Source organism: Microcaecilia unicolor, chromosome 1, assembly GCF_901765095.1.
Source record: "Microcaecilia unicolor chromosome 1, aMicUni1.1, whole genome shotgun sequence".
Classification (NCBI taxonomy): Eukaryota; Metazoa; Chordata; class Amphibia; order Gymnophiona; family Siphonopidae; genus Microcaecilia; species Microcaecilia unicolor.
In genome coordinates, this window is record NC_044031.1 from 292,993,547 (window position 1) to 293,019,080 (window position 25,534).

A 25,534-nucleotide genomic window follows, 5' to 3' on the forward strand; every position below is an offset into this window, starting at 1 on the left:
AAAAAAAAACCAAGCCAGGGATTATTGATCAGTTAGTCTGACCTCTATGGTGAGTAAATTAATGGAAATCTTGATAACTAGAGGATAGTGCAGTTTCTGGAATCCAGTGCATTACAGGATCTGATGCAGCCTGATTTTACTTGAGGTAGGTCTTGTCAGATGAATCTGACCAATTCCTTTGATTGGATGACCTGAGAGATGAATTGAGTGACAGTGCTATATATGGTATGGTTAGATATCAGCAATGTCTGTGACAAGATTTCCCCATATGTGACTTTTAAACACCTTTTGGACAGACCTTAAATTGACTGATTGGATTAGAAGCCAGTTGAGAGACAGGTTCAAAGGGCAGTGGTCAATGGAGAACGCTTGAAAGACATAGGCATTACCACTGTTGTGACACAGAGATTGGTCCTTAATCTGCTTCTTTTTAACATTTTTATATGTGATATTGTGGAAGGGCTTTTGGGTAGGGTTTGCCTCTTTGCAGATGATACCAAAATCTGCAACAGGACAGACATCCTGGAAGGTTTGGATACCATGATTAGGGATGTAGTCAAACTTCAAGAATAGTCTAGAATTTGGCAGCTAAGATTTAATGCTAAAAAAAAAAATCATGATCATGCATTTGGCCTGCAAATACCCAAGGGAGCAGTATAGTATAGGAGGTAAAGTACAGACATTTATTATGTTTATGCTTGTCTTATTCTGTGCATTAAAGAAGAACAGGAATTGGGGTGATTGATCATATCTGAAGATGGCTAAAAAGGTAGAAAAGGTAAAGGAAAACAAAATTATTGGGTGCAAAAAAGAGATAAATGGCCAGCAATAAAAATGTGCTGATAATATATATGTCTCTGGTGAGATGGAGAATTGTGTACAATTTTGGAGGCAACATCTTCAAAAGGATATAAACAAGGTGGAGTGACTATTCAAAACACATCCTAAAAAAGGCCTATAAGAGGGCCATGTTGAACAACAGAGCATGTCAGAAGGAAGTACAACATAACACATGCACTATGGTAATGAAATATACAGCATTGGGCTCTGAAGTCTCTAAAATGGTGAGAAGACGTTGGGAAATTATGCAAACCAATCCCATGTTTCAGAATATGAATTTAAGAATAGCATTTGCAAGAGGTAGAAATTTAAAAGAAGAACTGAGCCCTGCGGCACTCCCGTCGCAAGCAAATATGACTAGAAAGATCCAGGGACACTATAAATGTGGCACGTGCCAAATCTGCAAGATTACGTTACAAACAAAAAGTTTCAAAGATGTCTTAAATGGACAAGAATATCTTTTAGTCCATTTTAATAATTGTAGAATGAATTATGTAGTTTATGTCGTCCAGTGCCCCTGTTATAAATTATACTTAGGAATGACAACAAGGGCATTAAAAATCAGAATGTTAGAACACAGATCGAACATTGTTAGGCAGAATATGAAAGAACCAATGGTTGAACCACTTGAAACATAAATTTGAAGATATTAAGTGTTGTGTCCTTGACCAAGTGGAAATTACTCAGGGGGGGGGGGCAATAGAAAACTATTGCTGCAACGGAGAGAGGCTAAATGGACATTCAAATTGAACACATTAGAACCCACGGGATTAAACAAAAAAATTGACTGGCATGAGTTCTTCTAATTGGAATTTTCAATGTAATGGTCACTTTAAATCAGCTGTTCCCAGTGTTCTATTTAAAGGGCTCATACAGCGTGTGACTTATGAGCGCCATTTTGTTTGTAGCCCAAATAAATGAAAGTACGATAACCGGGGAGTAGAGCTTTACAGTTTTTAAACTATATATACAAGAAATTGACTGAATCTTGTTTCTTTAGATGCAGGAAAGTCGAATTAGCAACACATGTTCCTGAAGAAGCCACACACGGGTGAAACGGTGGCCCATCGGGCATAAGCTAAGTGTTGCTTTCTGTACATTCGGCGCTTTCCAATTGAATGTTTGCACCTTTTGAATTTCAAGTCTAATTTAATGTCTGCACTTTTTTGAATTTAAGTTCAGCACACACTAAATGAAATTGCATTAAAAAATATAAACAAAAATGCAAGGAGTTTTTTATTAAATCCCTATGATAGAAACTTACCAACGGTTAAACTCGTTTGCATTTTAAACCTAGGATTCACAATTCGATAGGTTTCTGAGGGATTTTTCTCCTTCTTCAATATAGAAGTTTGAAAAGTTTTATACACTAGTGTTTTTCATTAGTCTTGTATAGATTTACCTTTATGTTAAACTAGTTTTACTGCACTTATTGCCTAGTGTTGGAAACAGACTTAGAGATCTCAAATAGCTCAATATTACACAGAATGTAGAACTCAGAACTGGAATGTCCAGGTTGAGACATGTTCAGTTCCAGAGGTCTTTTAGAAAAGGATCTGCAGATGCAGAGCATGTGCATTTGTCAGTACATACAGCAGAAGCAGCCTGTGGTAACATGGACTAGGGCGGGCCCAGAGCCTGGATAAAACACAGCCACACAGCAGGTTAAAATGAAAAGAAAAATATTTATTAAAGGTGTCAGATAGGGGCTCCTGTTTAATTCACAGGTGAGGAAGAAAATAAAAACAAAACCTCTCATGGCCTGCTCCTGCAAGGCCACGGTGTGCATTATTGTCTCTCAGCAAGGCAGCATCCTCTACTTGACTCTGATCTGGATCCTGAGAGTTACCAGTACAATTTTAGCAAATGACGTAGGCCAGCATTCATTGGGCTGGTTGAAACATACAAGTCTACAAGGTTCCAAGTTGAACTTAGCCTACTTGACTGTCACCATTGCAATTCACACATAGGTAGTAGAGGCCTATGTAGTGGGTCATTGCAGCTTCCATCTGGGCCTCTTTAAGTTTCGAAGTTTATTTTCCATTTGCTATCCTGCCCTTTGGAAGCCTTCAGGGTGGTTTACAATCTAAGATAACAGGAGACACTAATTAAAGGAGACAATTCTTTACAAAGATAAAGACAGGACTGGACTAAAGTGAAAAAAAGGGAGAGATCTATTAATGATAGTGCAGAGGGAGGGAGAAAACAAAATGGATATGCCCTGAGATTTTATACTTCCTGAACCATGTCCTCCTGGCTCCTGTGTCACTCCCCCCAGGGAATCAAGGTGGTTCTGCCGCTGTGAGGGAGTGTCATTAAATGAGAGCAGTATCATCCTATAGAATCCCTCACACAGCAATTTTACAAATATAAACATTTAAAAAATGAGTGACAAGAATCCAGCAACTTCCATGTGGAGGTGTCAGTGCTTACACATGAAAGTGGTGATTTTTCAAGATCCACCTATGGTTGCTCCTTTTTACAAACCTACATGTATGAGTGCCACCAATTAAGTTGTGAGGACACAATTTTAACATGGTTTCATTTTGAAGGATGGAAATAAACAATCAAGCCATGAACAAAACAAGCATTTTTTTAACCTATGTGTGCTTTTGAGCTGGTATGAAGTCTGACATGGAATTTTTTTCTTCATACATCTATATTTTCATTGAAAAATGGGGAAATATATGTAGAATGTAACCCTTGCCCAAATTACACTCCCTTTCATTCTCTGTTTGGTGTGGATTTCCATGTGTAAGAAGTAGCTTTAACTGGTACTTACCTATATACGAGATTTAATTTGTGTATGGTATTATTTTACATGTGGATATATTTCCCAAATATATTTACTTTGGAAAAAAGGAGAGAGTAGTGCTTTCTTCTTGTACATGTCAGTAAAAAAACCTGTGATTGAATAAAATGAAAAACTGCACTGTGATTTGATAAAAACGAGAAACTGCACTGTGAATGGATGGATAGGAAGGAAGTACTCTGATTGGATAAAATGAGAAACAGCACTAGGATTGGATAAAATGAGAAACTGTACTATGATTGGATGACTAGGAAGAAGTATTAGTCTGTGATTGGATAAAATAAGAAATTGCATTGAGGATATTTCTTTTCTTTTAAGTTATGGCATAGCTAGTGATTATTATTGTTTTAGGAATCAGTTACTGTTGAAATAAAACAGAATGAATAGCTTAGTAGTGAGATAATTTTAGGAGAAATTGATATTGAAAAGTGATACACTGGATGAGAAATATTCTGTAGCAAACTTTAAATTCTGTGTATGATGTAAGTTGACAGTGACAATATCGCTTCAAGCACTAACTTCATCAAGTATCTCAAGGTGAGTATTGTAGACTACTGATGCACTGATTGTCCACTTGTTAGTATCTCATTTTCATTTATATGGTGCTGGTTTAGCAGGTTAAAATTTGGTGGCCAACACATATTTCACCAACTGCTGCAATTTATTAAAATACTGTTGTGATTTATAACTATCTGACAAATAATTTTAAAAAAATCTAAGTCTAATCCTGTTCCAATTTAGTTGTTATGTAAAAATGAAAATGAGAATAAAATGTAAAATCACTTACCCCCCCCCCCCCCCCCCCCCGTTTATTAAGCTGTGCTAGCTGCTGCCATACAGCAATGCTGACAGAGTCCATTCAAAGTGAATGGGCTGTGTCAGCATTAGCGCACAGCAGCCAGTAGCAGGGCTTAGTAAACAGGGGGTTTAAGCTCTCCCTTAATCGCATTCCTTCATTTATGTATTATATTCTTTTCAGTGAGACTAAAGATGTGTAGTCTAACTTCCATAAATTAACTTATGTACAAAACATTGCATTAAAACAGGAACAGCATCGTAATCATGCAATGTTTAAGGCCACACAATCAACAATGGCAATAAAGAATGGCAAAAGGAGGAGTGCTGAAGGAGTTGATCAATCCATGCAACTAGAGCCACCAGTAAAACAGTTTATCCAAGTTCCACTCAACAGTTCTATGTTCAGACAAGGAACTATTTCATAGAAACAGTTTGATCATGAAGTCTTGTTGAAGATTGCAGAAGAACAGTTGAATGAAGTGGCTTCAGAAAGTTTTGCCAGCGATGTATGCCTAATTTTCAACTCCCAAGTAGACGCAATCTAACACAAAGCTTAAACAAACTGTATGACATTCATAAGAATTTGCTTGTTACACAATTACAACAGATGGAATATGTTTTGGTAGCAGCAGATCTTTGGAGCAACCACAATTTTCTTGGAATGATGGTTCATTACATAAACAATGGAGACACTATTGTGACATTCTCATGCTTTTTTTTTTTTTTGTTACATTTGTACCCCATGCTTTCCCACTCATGGCAGCCTCAATACAGCTTACATGGGGCAATGGAGGGTTAAGTGACTTGCCCAGAGTCACAAGGAGCTGCCTGTGCCTGAAGTGGGAATCAAACTCAGTTCCCCAGGACCAAAGTCCACCACCCTAACCACTAGGCCACTCCTTGGTTGTTTGAAGGTTTAAACATTCTCATGCTGGAGAGATTGCTCAATTGGTGGCTGAACTGTTTATGGAATTCCATATAACAACTAACATCACCTGCTGCGTTACTGACTACACAGCAGATATTACAAAAGCCTTGCAACTCCTGAATAACATTTGCACTAGTGGCAATGAAGAGAATGGCAGTTCATGTTCAACAGCGTCCAATAGCCAGTCACTTTCCGAGTCAGAGGTGATTGAAGCTGCTGATGTTGGATCTCTGTTTAATGAAGTCAAAGATGAATCATACGCTGATGACACTAACTCCAACTTGTTTTACAAGCACAAGAAATGTGGAAATCACACTGTTGACAGCCACGAAGCATGAAAAGATTTGTACTACAAGTGAATGTTTGACAGGGTCATGGGGAAAGTATAGGTTCTTAGCATTGTAGTCAGTTGGAGTACCAAACATGCAGATGTTATTGAAGAGGTGGCTGATCTTACATTCCTCAATCCAATCTAACTAACTTTAGCAAATCTCTGAAGACATATCTCTTCAACAAGGCCTACAAAGATAACCCATAGCCTTACAAAACTACCTCACCAACCCAGCCAGTATTATAGTCCACCTTCTATACTATCCTGCATAACATCCTCCTTCTTTCTGTCCTTACTTAAACCTTGTACATTACCAACTGTATGTGATAAAATTGTATCTGATAACCTGGAATGACTATGTCATAACAAAACTCTGTAAGCCACACTGAGCCTGCAAATAGGTGGGAAAATGTGGGATACAAATGCAATAAATAAATAAAAATAAAAAAATCTGCACAAGGTGAGTTTCAGATTACTTAGCCATCACTCAACTGGTTTCAATTGGAGTGGAGAAGATACGAGAATGTCAGCAAAAGATAGGACTAGAACTTAAATGAATAAACAGCAGGAGAAGCTTAAAAGCCTGCTTAAACAGGCAAAAACTCACTTCTCAGCACTCAATCTAAAAAATAATAGGGTCAATATTCAAAGCATTTTAACCAGGCAGGAGGGCCCATTTCCATCACCTATGCTGGGCTATATAGGGATATTCAGCAGGGCTTTATTGGATTCTATATATGGCGCTCAAAATTGAGCACTGATCCAAGATGTGTGCCCAACTCAATAGTCAATCAGTGTTGATAAATGGGCACTAATTGGTACCAATTTGGATTTGCACACACATCTTCCTATGCACTATTCTATAACAATGTGCACCCATGGCATGCAACTCAAAAGGGGATATGACCATGGGAGGCATATGGGCAGATCAGGAGCATTCCTAAAATTTGTGTGCAGTGTTAAAAATACCGGGGATGTGCATCCAAATTGGGCGCTGGGAATTACACCTGGTTTAAGCAGACCTAAGTTTAGGTGCCCAAATTTGGGCACCAAAATTGGCAAACAATGCTATTCTATAATGTGTGCTCATCTTTGAGTGCCCATGATGGAATGGCATTGAGCACCAATTTTTTCTGCACCAAGTTTTGAGTACCATTTACTAAAACTAGCCCTAACTTCTTTAGTTGAAACTAGCTGTTCAGTGGGCAAGCCGAGGTCAGAGTACGCATTTAGCCAGTTAACTGTCAACATTCAGCCTTAACTATTTAAATTTAACCTGCCACATAGGACTGCATATATAGTAGTCTTATTTTTGGCCAGTTTGGCTTAAAGAAACTTCAGACCACTCAAAACAGCAGCTAGGCTTATATTTGGAAAAATGTGATTTGAAAGCGCAAAACCCCTCCGTAAAAAACTACACTGAGGGGCATAATCGAACACGAACGCCTATCTCCATGGGCGTCTATGCCCGAAAACGGGTACATGAAGAGGTGGGACAGACCTTATTTTTTGAAAAAATGGACATTTTTCAGTTGGGCGTTTGTTTTTTTTAGCGATAATAGAAACTAAAAACGCCCAGCTCAAATACGTCCTAATCTGAGCCATTTGGTCGTGGGAGGGGCCACGATTCGTAGTACACTCGCCCCCCTGACATGCCAGGACACCAACTGGGCACCCTAGAGGTCAGTGCAGTGGACTTCAGACAAGCTCCCACATGCATAGCTCCCTTACCACGGGTGCTTAGCCCCCAACCCCCCTCCCCCGAAACCCACTACCCACAAATGTACAACACTACCATAGCTCTTAGGGGTGAAGGGGGCACCTACATGTGGGTACAGTGGGTTTTGCAGACCTCCCATTTACCAGCACAAGTGTTACAGGTAGGGGGATGGGCCTGGGTCCGCCTGGCTGAAGTGCACTGCGGTACCCACTAAAAGTGCTCCAGGGACCTGCATACAGGCAGGCCTCTAGGACTGGTTGATGCTATATAACATTGGCACAGCAGTTGACACCTGAAGACTAATCTCTCCGAAAACGTCCTTTATTGGAATAAGCACGCTTACTCACAGTTAACTGCAGATCAGAGGTTGTGCCCCACTGGCAACGAGTCTCCCTGGTACTGAGATGAGAAGTAGGTCAGAGCTGGCAGAATGCTGTACAATGCCCTCTTTCAGCCACATTCAAGGGAAGAACTAAGTTCTGTAACGTGGCTAACACGTGAAAGGTATCTAAAACTGGCTTACAAAAATGGCCACTACCTCATGGACTACTGGAAACAAAACAGGGCACACTCTGAACCAGTAAGCAGGGGGAAAAGCACCATGGGAGTAGAGCCTACCAACTACCAACATCGTGAGCATTTGCCACAAGCTAGTGGAATCACGGAGCCCAATATCCTACACCCACCACAATGCATTGCTGATGTGTCTCTGCAGTGCGCATAACAGAAAAGATGTCACACTCACCCGAGAGCCACATCAGAACCAGGGAAAGGCTGTCACAGGATAAAACACATTCTGCTGTCATGGAGGTGGGTACGGCATTTGAAGCTGGCATAGAGGCTGGAAAAAAAGTTTGTAAAGTGGGGTTTTTTTGGTGGGAGGGGGTTAGTGACCACTGGGGGAATCTGGGGAGGACATCCCCTATTCCCTCCAGTGGTCATCTGGTCAGTTGGGACACTTTTTTGGGACCTGTTCGTGAAAAAAAGTGTCCAAAAAAAGTGACCCAAAATTGCGGTAAAAAGGCCTTTTTTTGATTATCAGCTAAAGACGCCCATCTCTCCTTGGCCGATAACCACGCCCCAGTTCCGCCTTCACCACGCCTCCAACACGCCCCCATCAACTTTACCCATTTCCGCGATGGATTGCAGTTGGAAACGCCCAAAATCGGCTTTCGATTATACCGATTTGGGCGCCCACGGGAGAAAGATGCCCATCTCCCGATTTGGGTCGCAATATAGGCATTTTTGTCTTTCGATTATAATGTAACAGGGGGTTAGGGGTTAAATAAAATATAAATTAAATACTTACCTGGGAGGCTCTGGAGGGTCCGGGAGCTGCTCCAGGGTGAGTGAACTGTGGCAGCTTTGGGGCCACGGTGGGGCTGCCAGGAGCGGCGGTTGTTTTTTTATCCTTGGATTTGGGGCCGAGGGGAACGCTGCTTGAGGCAGCATTTTCATTTCCTGACTCCCGGGGACGATTCGGCAAGTCCCCGGGAGTGAAGATGCTTCCGGTGGGGTTTTGTAACCGGGGGACGGTTGGGCACGTCCCCGGTGTGAAAGGAATGCTTCGCCCAGTTTCGGGGCCGAATGGGGCCGGTGTTGGCTTTGGCGCTAGGCGCTAAAGTGAAGAGGAGCGGCAGGGGAAGAAAAGAAACGTGCGGGCGCGCTCCCGATGGGGGCGCGCTACATGCGAATTGGGATCGCGTCTTCCCGTGTAGGCCGAAGCCGGGGCCTAAATTTTGGGCCCAGCCACGGAGGTTTTTTTGTTTTTCCTCCGTTTTTGAGGAGAGATCACCGGGACCTGGAATTTTGGTGGTCATCATGTGTGGGGGACTTAAGGATACAGGTAAGGGGGTATTTAGCCCCAAATTTTATTTTTTATATTGTTTAAAATGTGGTAATAGGTGTAGAGGGGCATAGATTCTGAACGGTTTAACGGATTTAAATTCTGTTTGCAGATTTGTGTTCAGGGGGGTTAGTTTAGGTAAATTAGGGGGGGGTGTAATTTTAAAATTGGGGTTTAAGGGGGTAATTTAATAGGGGGACATTTTGGGGTGCTTCGGGGGGTTTAAATGGTCCGATTTTAATAATTTCGACATATTATGTCCGGGAAGGGGTCTTCTAATTTTTGGATAGGTTTTTGGGGAGTTTTGGGTTTTCGGAGGGGTGTTATGGGGTAATGTTTGATTGTGGGGTAAGGAAAGGGTTAATTTGAATTCTAAAAATATAGGGATTATGGGGAAATTTATATTAGGCGGCATGGAAATTTTGAAGTTAATTGGGAAGAGTTTAGGGGTAAAAATTGGGGAAAATATATGTTTTTAATGATTTTTAATGGGTAAACAGTTGATTAAAATGGAGAATGGAATTTTGGTTAGGGGTTCCATGATGGACAGGTGGAGGAATTCCAAATCAAGTAGAGCACCTGATTGGTTGCTTGGACGGCGGAATGTCCAGGGAAGCTCCGTTGTCTAGGCAACGGCCGAGTGGGCAGTTGGGGAGAGAGCTTCTGAACACAGAGGGAGAAGGGTGTGTGTGAAATAGCTGTGCGAAGTGAAGGCCTACAAAGTATGGAAATTGTGTAAATGACAAAGTTTAGTGAAAAAGTGAGTTTTATGGTGAAATGAAAGTGATTGAGAGGAAAACAATAAATATTTTATGTATGAAAATTTAATGAAAGTTGAGATAGGGGTTAAGTCTTGAGTGACTGTAGAGTGTATATGGGAAAGTGAGAAAAGCTGTAAAGAAGAGTGGAGCTCTCTGTGAGAATAGAAAAAAAGTCAATTAGCATAGGAAATTTAGTCCAGGGTATTTGATTAATTTATTTTTATTATCTAGAATGGCCAGTGTATAATTTAAACCCTTCTATTAGGTATCCAGAGAAAAAGTTAAGGAGTAAGGGTTTTTCTCTTCAGTTACTTTGTTAAGGACAGGTTTAGGTGAAAGAAGAAAATCCTAAAAGAAAATACTTGACCATAAGAATACTGATCATATTAAGGGCCCCAACGTTTCAAGAAAAGTCAAAGAGACAGCCAAGAACAAAGAAGACAACAGAGTGTGGTAAAGAAAATAAAGGAAAAGAGATAAAAAGAAAATAAACTTAAGCATACTTACCGTTATGTTGTATTGAGTGGTGTCCAGGACCTGAAAAACAAAAGTAAAGAAAAGTATCAATTCTTTGAGAAAGAGAAAATGAAATAGAATTGCAAATAGATAAGAGACAAAGGAAAAGCAAACGTTTGAATACTTATCTGATGTTTATAAAATGATGTTTTGTAACGAATAGAAGAGACGATAACCTAGAAAATAGAAATTAAAGTAGTTAGTTTAGGAATATATATATATATTTGTTTATCTGACAAATAAATTGTTAAATTTTAAAGTTTATTGAGGACTGGTTATTTGGTTTAGAAATTGTTGTACCTTATATTTTCCCTTGTTCTATCCTTATTTCCCTAAATTACCTCCTTTCCTATAACCTTTCCTATATTTTGGTGTGGACACCGTCCTTTGGGAGTCAGACAGCCCCCATGACAATAAGCTGGACTGGCTCCCAATCAAAGAACGTATTGCTTTCAAAATCTGCACCCTGGTTCATAAAATTATTTATTTAGAGAAGCCTCGGGATATATGACAGACCTCATTGACCCATCAACCAGAAACACATCCAAATTATCATGGACATATCTAAATCTCCACTACCCAAGCTGCAAAGGACTTAAATACAAATCAACTTACGCATCCAGTTTCTCCTACATATGCACACAACTGTGAAACGCCTTACCAAAAGCCTTGAAAATAACATACAGGCACCTAAACTTCCGTAAATCACTAAAAACTAACCTGTTTCAAAAGGCATATCCTACCGACCCAACTTAAATGCCTGAACTCTGCAACACAGCAACACTAAAGTATGTAATGGACATAACACAACTCTTCCACTTTACGATTCCCTAATGTGACCATTCCACATGAACCTTATCTTACCACAACATCACTTTGTATTTGTTCACACTGGAGTCTGCGAATGCCTCTCCGGTATTATGTAAGCCACATTGTGAGCCTGCAAATAGGTGGGAAAATGTGGGATACAAATGTAATAAATAAATAAATAAACTAGTTTAAATTGAATATCAACACTTAAGTGGTTAAGTGTTATCCATCTGCACATACCCGGATATTCAATGCTGGCAGCAGTGAAAAAATAGCTGACCATTGCCAATTGATTATTTACTCCAAAAGGTTCTATTTTTACATGCGTTGACATTTTTCAGTACATAACACAATCACCGACTATATTAACACAAGATTGAGACTTGTAAATAGTAAAACCAACATCAAGTCTTCGACCCTACTATAGCTGCTGCCCATATATTCAGAATAAAGTTATCTTAAAAATACTAAAAATCTGTTTAAGGTGAGAGTACATCTTGCACTTCTTCACCTCATACTTCACTCAAAAAGATTTGGGCATTCTGGTAACAAACTCCTTAGGAAATATACATATTAGTGAGAAAAGAAGTTAGGAAGGTTCTCCTTTCCTCCATAAATTTCAAAGCTTGTTTAATTCCGTTTAGACTGTCCAATTTAATTAAACATACTCCTGATGCTCTCACAATCAAGCAATGATCTCAGTCACTCAGGGGATCTATTTCCTTGGATTCGTAAAGAGAGTATCCTGGTTACATATGCAAAATATGCCTGTGCATAATTATACTTATAATTTAATTAAATTGGACATTCTAAAGGCCTAGACAGAATTAAACAGGCTTTGAACATTATACAGGACATGAACGGGAGCTGTGGCTGAAACCATGGCGATATATTACTGTTGCTATTTATTTTGTGATTTTAGTTTCAGTCCACAAGTCAACATTTTATTTACTTATTTTTAAAAATGTTCGTTACTCTGAGACCTTTCCCTCAACAATCACAGCATTGACAACCCTGTGCTTTCCTATTCATATGGCCATGTCCGGTCACTGACATGGCCATAACGTTCTTATGAAAACTAACCATATACCAGTCAACGTTCAGACTTGTGCACGGCAAGCTTGTTAACATGGAGGGGCATAATCGAACGGGGGTGCCCATCTCTAAGGGTGCCTATCTCCGGGACGGCCCCGGGAAGTGGCAGAGCCAACCGTATTATTGAACAAGATGGGCGGCTATCTTTCATTTCGATAAAACGGTCGGGGCTGGCCAAATCTGAACATTTAGGTCAACCTTAGAGATGGTCGACCTAAATGTTGAGATCGCCGGACTTAGAGATGGCCGGCCTCGGTTTTCGCCGATAATGGAAACCGAAGCCAGCCATCTCAAAACCGGCCAAATCCAAGCCATTTGGTCATGGGAGGAGCCAGCATTTGTAGTGCACTGGTCCCCCTCACATGCCAGGACACCAACCGGGCACCCTAGGGGGGCACTGCAGTGGACTTCAGAAAAAGATCCCAGGTGCATAGCTCCCTTACCTTGGGTGCTGAGTCCCCCAACCCCCCCCCCCCCCAAAACCCACTACCCACAACTGTACCATAGCCCTTAAAGGGAAAAGGGGGGCACCTACATGTGGGTACAGTGGGTTTCTGGTGGGTTTTGGAGGGCTCCCATTTACCATCACAAGTGTAACAGGTAGAGGGGGGGATGGGCCTGGGTCCGCCTGCCTGAAGTGCACTGCAGTACCTACTAAAAACTGTTCCAGGGACCTGCATAGTGCTGTGATGGAGCTGTGTATGATATCTGAGGCTGGAATAGAGGCAGGCAAAAAATGTTTTTTTGGGGGGGTGGGAGGGGGTTGGTGACAACTGGGGGAGTAAGGGGAGGTGATCCCCGATTACCTCCGGTGGTCATCTGGTCAGTTCGGGCACCTTTTCAAGGCTTGGTCGTGAACAAAAAGGAACCAAGTAAAGTCAGCCAAATGCTTGTCAGGGCCGCCCTTCTGTTTTCCATTATTGGTCAAGGATGGCCATCTGTTAACCATGCTCCCGTCCCGCCTGCAGTACACTGCCGACATGCCCTCTTGAACTTTGGCCGTCCCTGTGACGGAAAGCAGTTGAGGCTGGCCAAAATTGGCTTTTGATTATACCAATTTGGCCGCCCTTAGGAGAAGGGTGCCCATCTCCCAATTTGTGTCGGAAGATGGGTGCTCTTCTCTTTCGAAAATAAGCAGGATAGTAACACAGAGGGGCATAATCGAAAGGTCAGCTAAATCAGAATTTGGGCAGCCTCACGTAGCCGGCCAAAATTAGGTAGTATAATTGAAAAATAATATGGCCGGCCATAGACATACCATTATCGCGGTTGAAACCGGCCAAATCAGGGCTGGCCAAAGTATAGAAAAAAGGCCACCATTACACATTCCATTATTGCAGTTGAAACCGGCCAAATCAGGGCCAGCCAAAGTATACGAAGAATATGGCACTTTTGAGAAACACGTTACTATACTTTATACTTCTCCATGCTTCCTTGTATCTGGATGTCCGCAGCTACATGCACTGTACTTGTGGAACATGCAGCTATGGGAAATATATTTTATTGTGTGTATATATGAAGTTCACACACTTGATAATGATCCATATAAGGAAAACTCCACACGTAGGCCCCGCACGCATGACGACAGAGTCCATGGACTCAAATGAAAAATGTAGACTGCATGGACCACCCCTTGTTCAAAACCCCCAAACCAGTCAATACCAACTATCTGTTGGATTATTTGTAGTAAATAATTAGCAGATTTTAGTACACACAGCTTCAGCTTTAGAAATGTTAATTTCTTTCTTCATCTCTCTCTCATTCACCCCAGAATAATTCACTGCTGAGTCACTTTAAAGTTGAAGTAACAAAACATCTGTTTACTCACAGTTTGCAGTTAGATTATAATCAGACAGGCTTATATATACATATTACTATACATTTGTATTATCAGCTCCTTCCATGTGCTTAGATGGTAATGGATGCTCACACCACCATAGATTCTCTCAGGTTAGGAGAGATCATGAGCTCCATGTGCTCCATGTGCTGCATCTGCTGCATCTAATCCCCAACAGGAAGTTGCATAGCTGTGTGACCTCTCTAAGTAATTCACATCAGAGGTCACAGAGTAATCACAGAGAAATAATAGGTGACAGGCAATGCATGTAAAAATACAATACATTCCAACAAACCCCTTCTCATGCATAACTGTCATGCAATTATTTATTCATACAAAGTCCAAGCTTTATACGCAGATTCACAAAATGTTCTCTGGGTAACGGTTTGGTCATGATGTCAGCTGTCATCTCACTGGTGTGACAATAGTGTAGACTGATGACCCCTTCTTTTGCCAACTCTCGCACGTTGTGGTATTTCGTTGCGATGTGCTTGGTGCGTGACTGAACCTTGTCATTCTGTGACAGTCGGATGCAGCTCTGATTATCTTCCATTATCTGGATTGGTCTCTTTTCAGCTATTCCGAAATCCAGCAAAAGTTTTTCAATCCACATCAGTTCTCTGCACGCTTCCGATACGGCCACATATTCAGCTTCTGTAGAAGACAAACTCACAATACTTTGTTTATGACTGGCCCATGAAATTTGTACATTTCCATACATAAACACATATCCACTTGTGGATTTATAATCAGAATGATCCCCTGCCCAATCTGAATCACAGTAACATATGAGTTTTGGATTACTATTGGCTGAAACCTTTAATTTACAATCAATGGTACCCTTTAAATACCTTACCATCCTTTTAACTGCAGTCCAATCTGATTTGGTAGGTGAGCTGACCCTTCTGCTCAAAATTCCTACTGCATTTGCTATATCAGCCCTGTATGTGGTAGCTAGATATAAAAGCTTACCTATGGCTGATCTATATTGGATGTTATCTGGTAAAGGTTCTCTTACTGTTTCATCCTTCAGAAAATCAGTGATCATGGGAGTGCTTACAACTTGGGCATCTTGCATACCTAAACTTTCAATAAGCTCATTTATTTTCTGCTTCTGGCTTAGAAGATAAGAACCATCATTTTGTTTCTCAATTTCTATACCAAGATAGTATGACACATTTCCAAGTTCTTTTATCTCAACATTGTGGTTTAAACACTTTACAATGTCCTTGTACTCTTGCTCACTTTTGCTTGCAATGAGCAGATCATCAACAAAAGCTAAAATGTATGCATATTGTCCATTTGTGCACCTAGTGTACAAGCATTTATCTGCTTCACCTTGCTTAAATCCTAAATTTGTCAATATTTCATGCAATTTTTCATTCCAACATTTTGCACTTTGCTTTAATCCATAAAGACCTTTGTTTAATTTACACACTAGCTGTCTTTGTTTTGTATTTATGAAACCTGTTGGCTGTTCCATGTACAAGTCTTCAGTTATATCTCCGTGAAGAAACGCTGTTTTCACATCAATGTGTTTGACTTGCATGCCTTTTGAGACTGCAATGCTCAGAAGTGTTCTGATTGTCGTGTGTTTCACTACAGATGCAAACACTTCATCAAAATCTTCTCCATATTTTTGAAGATATCCCTTTGCCACTAATCTGGCTTTATACCTTTCCACTTTTCCTTGTGCATTCCTTTTTAACTTGAATACCCATTTGCATCCTATAGCTTTCTTGCCAGGAGGTAATTTTGTAAGAATCCAAGTATTATTTTTATCCAATGCATCAATTTCTTCTTGTGCAGCTTTATGCCATTCAGCAGCTTCTTCTGCTGGCATTTTCTCAATCTCATCCCATGTTAAGGGCTCTTGAGCTTCTGCTGACTTTGTTAAGTAAGACAGTCTTGGGGGTGGAACACCTTTGTTTTCCCTGGATGAGCGTCTGACAACAAGTTGGTCTGACCTTTCCGCATCCTCTAAATCTGAGAGTTCTTCTCCAATTGATTCCCCTTCTCCAACTGTACTGTCTTCTTCAATGATCCTTTCTGTGTCTGTTTCCTCTGCCTGTTCCTCGTTAGATACAGGTGAGTTGCTTTCAGACATCTGCCTTGGTATGGCATTTATATACACTGGCATGTCTATTATGGTTCTAGTTTCATATTCTGGATGATAAGGCTCATCTGGGATAATCCAGCCTTTATCAACCCTTTTGTTTTCATCAAAATATGTAACATGTCTTATGCCAACAATGCCAGTTTTCAGATTCAAAATTCTATATCCTTTGTGTCCTGGAGCATAGCCAACTAAAATGCCCCTTTCTGTTGTGGAATCCAGCTTATGCCTTCTTTGCTTTGGTACATGAGCATATGCTGTACTTCCAAATGTTCTTATGTGTGACAGGTTTGGCTTCCTACCATGCCATGTCTCATGTGGTGTGCGCTCAGCGCCTTTAGTTGGCATTCTGTTTTGTAGGTACACTGCTGTGAGAATGGCTTCCCCCCATAGTCTTTTAGGGAGATTGCTATCTGACAGCATACATCTGGTCATTTCCACAAGTGACCTAAATTTTCTCTCTGCAACAGAATTTTGCTCTGGTGTATAAGCTACTGTTGTGATATGTTGAATGCCTTCTTGTTCTAGAAATGTGCGCATGCTTTGTGAAATGAACTCACCACCATTGTCGGTCTGAAGAACCTTTGGTTTTCTTTCAAATTTATTGCTCACCATGGCTACGTATTTCTTCAGCATGTCTGTGACTTGACTTTTTTCTTTCAGCAAATAGGCCACACAGTATCTAGAGAAATCATCCAAGAATATTAGCACAAATCTGTTATTTCCCAATGATGGGATATTAAACGGTCCACATAAGTCACTGTGTATTAAGTCCAGCACTTTATTACTCCTATTTCCTGTGTATGCAGGAAATGAGGGTCTTACACCTTTTTGAGTAACACAGTCTATGCATTTCTCCATTTTACCAGCATCTGCACTTATCTGAATGCCAGTGGCTAGTTGCTTACTGTAAAGATCCTGGATCACCTTAGAATCACGATGTCCCAGGCGGCGATGCCAGATTTCCAGACTACATTTACCATCATTCTTCCTTACTTGCGCCATATGTGAGGCTTCACCTGAAATGTTCAGCTTATAAACATCATTATGCATAAAAGCTTCAGCATACACTTCATCATTTTTAGAGATTGTGCACTTACTGTTTTCAAAATGAATCACAAATCCCTTCTTATCTAATGTAGATACACTAAGCATATTGCAAACTGCTTGGGGAATATACAAGACATCACTTACAGGAATTTCTTTAACTTCATTAGACACTTTGCATTTTAAGAATCCAATACCTTTTGCTTGGATCTTAGCAGTCCCTGCGTTTGCAGTTTTAAGAATACCTTCTTCTGGATTCATTTCCTGAAAGAAATCCTTACAATTGGTTAAATGGCATGTGCTCCCTGAATCCAAAATCCAAGTACTTTCATTTGAATTATTATTTACCATAGTCAAAGATTTTTCTGCCATTAGAAAGCCCTTGTGTTTATCTTTGTCCTTCATACATTTCCTGGTTTGAAAATTCTTTAGTTCCATTGGCTTAGGTGAGCTAGAGGGAGTGTTTTGTGTTTCCTTACACCATTTAGATACATGTCCCTCCTTTCCACATGAGTAGCAAATCAGCTTGCCCTTGGGTGGAGTTTTCCCATAGCTCCGCCTTCCTCTGTTCTTTGCCAAGAAATTTGTTTCATTTCTCTCTGACTTGCTTTGAGAACACATCTCCTCAGAATCATTTATTATGCATTCCTGCCTTAGTTTTGATGTTGCCTGTTCAAAAGATTGCCCTTCAATGGCCTCATTTACAGACCTAAAAACATCAAACTTCTTTGATAGTGAGGTAAAAAGAAATGCTCTTTTCAATGCATCACACATGGGAATTCCAGAAAGTTCTAGCTTTTGAAATGAAGACATAAGATGCATAATGTGATCATTACATTTACTTTTATCCCTTAATTTGGTTTCATTCAACTCTGCCAGCCAAATTGGTTGCTGCTTTGCATATGTAGTTGCATACATAGTTCTCAGTTTATATAAAATGTCCTTTGGTGTATCTTTTCCCTCCACTAATATGGCTTGTTTCTCTGAGAGAGCTTCTAGAAACATGCACTTCACATAATAGTTTGCATTGTCCCATTCAGCCATATTTTCAGCTGTTCTGTCTTGGTCTAAGAATATATTTAATCTTTTTGCTCGAAGGAGACATATGAATCTTAGTTCCCACTGCCGATAATTAAACTCAGTTAATTTAGGCACCTTGAGAGAATAGAACAATGGTGAATTTCCTCCCTCAGCCATTTTCTTAGCCTTCTGTCTGCTGTGTGGGGGGAGAGAGAGACAGACTGAATCTTTCCTTTAAAACTTAAGAGAAAAAATGTGGCCTTTTTTTTTTTCTGCCTGGTAATATTTCTCTTCTTTTTCAATTCCTGGCCCTGGGCCCATAACCCTTTTGTTGGATTATTTGTAGTAAATAATTAGCAGATTTTAGTACACACAGCTTCAGCTTTAGAAATGTTAATTTCTTTCTTCATCTCTCTCTCATTCACCCCAGAATAATTCACTGCTGAGTCACTTTAAAGTTGAAGTAACAAAACATCTGTTTACTCACAGTTTGCAGTTAGATTATAATCAGACAGGCTTATATATACATATTACTATACATTTGTATTATCAGCTCCTTCCATGTGCTTAGATGGTAATGGATGCTCACACCACCATAGATTCTCTCAGGTTAGGAGAGATCATGAGCTCCATGTGCTCCATGTGCTGCATCTGCTGCATCTAATCCCCAACAGGAAGTTGCATAGCTGTGTGACCTCTCTAAGTAATTCACATCAGAGGTCACAGAGTAATCACAGAGAAATAATAGGTGACAGGCAATGCATGTAAAAATACAATACATTCCAACACTATCAACCCCAAGGACCATCAAGGTGCGATCCAAAAGACCAACAGTACTTAACTCTCTCTCTCTTGCTACCCTCTGCTTACCATAAGGCAAGCATTTCTCCCTCTCTTTCCTGCTATCCTTGCCCCGCCACCATGGGGCTATCATTTTCTCTCTTTGTCTCTCCTACTACTCCTGCCTTCTCCACTGCAGGGCCAGTATTTCTCCCTCCCTCCCTCTCTCTCTCTCCTGGTACTCTTGCCTCTACCCCTTCCCCGCAGTGGACATTAGTATTTATCCCTCTCTCTCTCTTGCTACCCCTGCCGCTGCCACTGTGGTGGTCAGCATTTTCCCCCTCTCTCTCCTATTACCCCCCACTGTGGTTCCAGTGGTCCCCCTTTGTACCCTGAATCTCCATCTTCTCTCTCCCTTTCTCTGTTGGTGGAGTGTCTCTCCCCCTTCCACCCTTTTGTCTTGGTCATTCTCTGGGAACATAACTGGCAGGCAGAGTGGCTTATGTTTTTCTGTAGAATTTATTTCAAATCTGTTAAATTAACCTTCTCTTAAACAAATGGAAGGAGGGAAATCATCTGACTTTGGTTGGAATGAATATATGCTTCTCTCTAAAAGACTGATTCGGGCTGAACTCCATGATGCTACCCTCATAGAATACTGTAAGCATGAATATATTCCCCAGGGGCTTGGGGTGATTAAGGAACCCTGGATGTTCACTGATGATGAGGGTTTGTCAGTAAATGGATATTGATATTGAATAAATGTTCATTAGACCTTATGGTCTTGATTATTGAAATGACTAACACAGTAGTTTCTGATATTAAAGAACAAGTAGCAGAAAAGATGACAGCATTTAAAGAAAAGTTTTGAGTGGAACAGTTTGATAAATCTCTTGCAGATTAGAAAAACAATAGATTCCTTAGATAGGAGCTTCAGAAACAGAAGTTGAAAAAATTCAAGCAAGGTGAAGAAGATTATAAGGTAGGAAGATTTTACTGATGGCAAAATAAGAAAAACTCATCATCTTCTCAGACAACTGTAGTGTTTGAAGGTTTAGGCAAGTCGCTTAGAGGTGTATTTTCAAAGCACTTAGACTTATAAAGTTGCGTGAGTAACCTACGGAACTTTGTAAGTCTAAGTGCTTTCAAAATGAGCCCCTTAATGACTCTTCCAGTTCATATGGTGAGTCCAGAAACACTCATTTTTAGGGAGAGGAAGAGGCCGAAGAAGAACCAGGCGATATTTTCAACAACATCAACCTCCAGACAGACCTCAGACAGGACAACAGAGGGCAAAGAAGATGTAATAGTGAATCTTTCCACTTATGTTCTTTCTAATATAGAGCAACAAGTCCTTACCAAAGGATTGTCATATGTTCCTTCTTATAAAGTAGACAAATTCCAGTAAGTTCTTTAAAAAATTGCATCTTCAGTGGTATTTTGAGAAAAATCTGGTGTTGACCATTGAAAGTGAGGATTCTATAGTAAAAAAAAAAAAAAAACATCTAAATGGATCCCCCCAGGTAATCCAGATCCTCTCCTTCAAGCTTGTAAATCATTAGTCTTGAGAGATATCAATGCCCTACAAGATCAATATTTTTTCATCAAAAATAATCTATCTAAAGAGGAATGGTTGGTATTGAAAAATCTGAAATCAAAAAGTCAATTAAACTGAACACTGAAAAAACACATTGACTCATTCTCTCATCTCAACATAACAAGTACAAACCCACAGCCATAAACACACCCTGAACACACCCTTCCCACCTCAGACAGCCTAAAAATACTCGGCGTGATAATCAACCGCAACCTTACCCTTGAGACCCAAGTAAATTCCGTAACAAAGAAAATGTTCTACTCAATGTGGAAACTTAAATGAATAAAACCTTTCTTCCCACAGGAAACTTTTCGAAACCTAATACAATCAATGGTCCTAAGCCACTCAGACTACTGTAACGGAATCTATGTGAGATGTAAAGAACAACTCACAAAAAAAACTCCAGACCGCCCAAAACACAGTTGCTAGGCTGATATTTGGCAAAACATGCTTCAAAAGTGTCAAACCCCTCAGTGAAAAGCTACACTGGCTCCCAATCAAAGAACGGATCATCTTCAAAATCTGCACCTTGGTCCACAAAATCATCTATGGCGTAGTCCCAGGATACATGACAGACCTCATAGATCTACCAACCAGGAACAGAATCAGATCATCACAATCTTACCTAAACCTGTATTACCCAAACTGCAAAGGACTCAAATACAAAACAACCCACGCATCCAGCTTCTCCTACATAAGCGAACAACTATGGAATGGACTCCCAAAAGCCGTGAAAACAATCCATGACCATCTAAACTTCAGGAAATCACTAAAAACCATCTTCTTCAAAAAAGCTTACCCCACCGATCCAAAGTAAATTAACATTTTTTCTCATTAGCGTTGGCGCTCAGCTCAGTCAGCTGAGCCCTTCTTCTTTTTGTAGCGCCGGCCCTGCTGCTCAACAGGAAAAGCAGCAGTGGCCGGCAATGGGAGCCGGGGCTGGCGCGGGCCTAGAGGAAAAGTGGGCGGGCAAGTGTGTGTGAGATTGGGTGGGTGGGCCTGGGCCCACCCAGGCCCACCCGTAGCTACGCCCCTGGTTCTTCAGGACCAAAGTCCACCACCCTAATCACTAGGTCGCTCCTCCACTCCACACATTCCAGTTCTGCTCCATTTTACATTTAATATTCCAACAATAACTTTAAAACCATATGTGTCCTAGCAATTATAATATACAGTGACAAAACTTTTACAACACATGGTGCCATTTTCCCTTAGCTTATCAGCATTAACCATTCTACCCAAACATTTGCATTCACTCATCCATCATTACCATTCAGCATTTTCTCACCACTGTTTTCCAACCCCTGTTGCTGTTTTCTGTTCCCTTCCTGCCTCTCTATTTGCCCCAGAGCTCCAGAGAAACTTTTAGAGGTCTTCAAAAATCTACTTATGACTGCTATGCCACTGCCTGCTTCCTTCTCTCTGCACAGCCCAGCTTCCCGTGCGCAAGCCTTTACTCCCACTGCACACCCAGGGAAATCATCTCTCTCTCTCTCTGGCCCCCACCTTTGTCATCAGGGTCTCTCATCCAATCATAAAGCTGTCTCGCACCACTCAAACATCCGGGGAACTCTCTCCATGAATGTGTACCTATGCACCACCCACGCATGCACTGAGAACTCTAGTCCCGTGTTACTGCAGTATCCACAGCACTGATAAGTGTCAAGGCACAGACACCCCAATGCGGTACTACTGCCACACTCTAGATTCTTCGTCAGTCCTTGACCAACCTCATTCTCATCCCTGCCAGTGTCTCCTGATACTAGATCTGACACATATGCACCGAGAGCCCCTTTACTGCACTGCTCCAAAGCAAATCCGGTTCGCGGGTGATCATGGCTCCTCCCTCTGACCGGTACCAGCAAGCCCCGAAACACCTCTCACCCTGACTATCTCGGGTGAGCATTTATTTTATTTTTTAACTTACCCTCTTATACTTGGCAGGTTTGTTAATGAATAGTGGTGTACAGCACTGATTTTAGCCACTGTTAAAAGTGAAGACTTCACTTTCTTTTTTTTCACTGTTTTTCTTTTCTTTTTTCACACTCCAGTATTCAAACACTTATCTAAATAGCAGCACCCTCTATCCACTGGCTGAACTGTCCATTTATTTTCAGTGGCACTATCTCCCGGATTCTATATCTGACACTCATATCTGAGCGCCCAAATTTGGATGTGAAGGGCAGATGCATATGAAAATTAATTAGTTAACAGGTCAATTAACATCAACTATTGGTAAAAATTAGCACTAATTTGGACTTATGCACACATTCTGCCTAGGCATTCTCCTATAATGCTTTGTGCCCAAAGTATTTCACATTTTAACCCCAAAGGGGGTGTGGCCATAGGAGAGGCATGAGCAGGTATGGGACTTTCCAAATATTTAGGCACAATGCTATAGAACTCTGAGGTTGTGCACCCAAGTTGCGTACCTGTCACAAGTACCTCTTTGCAGTGGAAGTGAGCCATGGTGTGGCCCCAGAAGAGGTGGTCGACTGCTGACAAGCTCTGGGTTTTTCACCTGAACCGACCACCATTTCCCCTGGGTTGAGTCCTTGGGTGCAGGCGGCCAGCAGGACTAGAAATCCTCAGTTGACTGTCAGAGTCGTTGCCAAGCGAAAGGGCTGAGACAGAATCTAGGTCTGTGTTGAGGATCTTTCTGAGCCGAGCCAGATGAGAATAGGTCAACCCACAAACCAGGAAGAGACAGTATCCAGACAGAGGTCAGGTCAAACAGCACTCCAAGGAACTTCGGTATTCAGGCAGAGGTTAGGTCAGGTCAGATCAGGCAATCAAAAGCATACAGATAGCAATCCTGATACTGAGGCCCAGTTAGCTGCATGTGAGCAGTTTAAGAAGGCGTCTGATGTCAGAGCTCCGCCTGAAACGTCCTGCATCCAAACCCATGGACTGGGGAGGCACTCCTTATGCCACAGGGTAAGGCATGTGGTGGTTGCTGCCCAGTACTGAACACGGCAAAAAAAAACCTCCTGCACAGAGGATGCCACCAGTGCCGGAAAATGGTGTGCTATAATTCAGGAAGTGCCTGTGCCAGAGGGGACGCAACAGGAGCTGCACTGCCAAAGCAATGCACAACAGCGGTGGTCAGTGTACAGTCTGGACAAGGTGGGAGTCAGTGGCCCTCATGATATGTGACAGTGCCAGGTACTATGGGCATTTTATCATTTAGTATGCGCTAAAGCTGTTAGTGTGTCTTAGTTAAAGGACCCCATAATGCACATATAAATGCAAGCATCTTCGGTGAATTTCTTCAAAAATCTATAAATAAACAAACAAACAAGTTGGAAATCATTACTAACCATCGTAGCACTATTGGATAGCACCGGATAGGAGGAAGGCCAGAACGTAAGCATTCCACTTTTTAAAAAAATCTATTCTATAACTGTAAATTGCTCGTAAATGCCCGGAAGGCATCAATAAAAGATAAAACATATGAATCTAGAATGGTATCAGCTTTAAGGGAAAAGGAATCCCAACAAATGCAGTCAGGTTAATGCTGTTCTCTCACACCAAGCATAAAATTTTGCTATAAGAGACACAATTGTTCCATTAGGAGATAATAGGGGAAGTACAGTTTAGGCAGTTCTCCAACCTAAATTTATGTTACCTTCAAACAGGAGTAAATATAATAAGGTCTTACAGTTCCTTGGTCCTAATTCACAAGATGAATACTTATTTAGGTGAATTATGGTTGTGGGTGGGTGTGTGGTTGGAGTGCAGGATGCTAATGGAGCCTTAATGGTAGCATCTCTTTCACCTTGCTGTGTAGCTTTTATTCAGGCCATAAACAATATATTATTATTTTCCCTTTTTTTTTTGCAGCATATCTCCAACCTACCTGTTTTTAAGAAGGTTGCTATTTGTCCCTGTTTTTGTTTCTTTTTCAATCATGTGCCCTCCAGAGGTTAAATACATTTTTTGCTGAATTGAGTTCATATAGCAAATGTTACTCTACAGTTCATGTTAGATTAAAATGCCAGCTACAGCATTTACACCAATACCTGAATATTCAGTGCCAGCCAATACATGGGTATTGGGGTTAAATATGTATAGGTAGAGACTGGGAGAAATTATCAAGATACTGCTGAATAAAAGTAGTGCCTGAATAGAGCCCAGCTCTGCCCCTTGACTGCCCTGGCACTACCCAATAGGGGGCAATTCTATAAATGATGCTAAAAGTTAGGTGTTAAAAATATGAGTGCTAAGCTAGTATTCTATAATGGTAAATTTGTGTGCCAAATCCATTATAGTGGGGATTCTCAACCCAGTCCTTGGGGCACACCCTGCCAGTTGGGTTTTCAGGATATTCACCATGACTATGCATGAGAAAGATTTGCATATCAAGAAGGTAGTGCATGCAAATCTATCTCATACATATTCATTGTGCCAGGATGCACAGATGGATGTAGAAATGTTGAAGGAAACTAGGGAAGCAAACAAACTGGGCAACACAATAATAATGGATGATTTCAATTACCCCGATATTGACTGGGCAAATGTAACATCGGGGCATGCTAGGAAAGGTAAATTTCCTTGAGAAAATCAAGGACTGTCTTATGGAGCAGCTGGTACAGGAGACGACAAGAGAAGGAAAAAATCCATACCTAGTCCTTAGTGGACTGCATGATCTGGTACGGGAGGTAATGGTGCTGGAGCCGC